The sequence below is a fragment of the Austrofundulus limnaeus genome, unplaced genomic scaffold (genome assembly GCF_001266775.1).
Source record: "Austrofundulus limnaeus strain Quisiro unplaced genomic scaffold, Austrofundulus_limnaeus-1.0 Scaffold540, whole genome shotgun sequence".
Lineage (NCBI taxonomy): Eukaryota > Metazoa > Chordata > Actinopteri > Cyprinodontiformes > Rivulidae > Austrofundulus > Austrofundulus limnaeus.
The window spans coordinates 207,783-209,225 of NW_013952942.1; positions in this window are offsets into that span (position 1 = coordinate 207,783).

Below are 1,443 nucleotides of genomic sequence, written 5' to 3' on the forward strand. Positions count from 1 at the left end.
ATGCTTTGCGCAAATCCTTCAACAACCTCAGCATTTAGGCACAACCTTGAATCTGAAYTCTCAGCCTGCAGTGGATCCTGGGAAGACAAAGACAAAATTATAGAAACACATCAAGAAAACTGTACAAAAAATTTAATCCTGGTTCTCTCTCTTGTTTTTATTTTTTATTTTATTATTTTTTTGCATTTTAACTTGGCCAACAAGTTGAATTAAAGCCAGACAGATTATGAAACGAGCCCCTTAAATGGTACTGTTTCTTTTCAGTCTCTGCTCTATAAATATTCCTCATTCCTGGCCTGTGTCAGAACAAAACAAAAAATAAACTAACAAGCTACAAAGTAAACTTTTAGAAACTTCATAACAGAGCAGGAGTCTTGTTAAAGTAAAGAACGGTCAGAGTCACGCACAACAAAAGAAAGAAAGTCCCCTTTTTGCTGCGTGAGATGGAAAGTAAAGATTGAGGCCTCGACCACAGCCTGTCACCAGATGAGCTGTCAGCCTGTCAGGATGTGACAGACAGGAAGTTCAGCTCTGAATTAGAGCAGCTTAAAGAGCTTCGCTGGCTTTCAGCAACGACAACCTGTCACTCCTCTGACATCTGTTGTTCATGTCGAGAGAATTATGAAAGTTTCCATGTAAAGTTGACAAAAAAAGAAACTGAAGCAAATGCTGTTGAAAATGAACATGACAGAGACATCTGAATCTATTTCAGCACTAAGCTGTATGATAGATTGAAAACTGATCAGTGTGGGTGCTGATTTTGTAATGAGTCATTGGTGTCATTCTGCTGTTTTGTTTGAGCTCTGTCAGTACTTGGGTAGTTTAGTACAATGTTCTATCAGTACTTCAGTTTTAAAATGATACCTTAAACTCCTCAGGTGGAGGAGTTTAAGTATCTGGGAGTATTGTTCATAAGTGATGTTAGGATGGAGCGGGAGATGGATCAACAGATTAGGGTCTTGTCATGAGTAATGAAGACGTTACGTTGGTTAGTAGTCCTTAAGAACAATCTCTTGGTTTGCTGATCTGTCTACGTTCCACCTCTCACCTRTAGTCATGAGACATGGATCATGACCAGAAAAATAGAGATATGACATTTGTGAACGATCCGAATGTTTTAAACGTCTCCTGACAATGAATGATGAGAACCAAGTAAAACTCATGGTTCTGCCCATATGATGAAATTCCATAAAACGTGCTGGCAGTGTGTGAGAGAGCTGGCTGTAGCARTCCATGTACTTACCAAAAGAACGACAGCTTGTTGCACTTTATTACAAAACTTAGAAACCATGCAATGCCAGGTCTCCATGATGTTAAGTCTAACATTCATTCATAAATATTAGGGGTGCAACGATACAGGAAATTCACATTTCGGTTCGGTTCGATATTTTAGTCTCACGGTTCGATATTTTTTCAATACAAAAAAGAGAAATTTCCATGCCC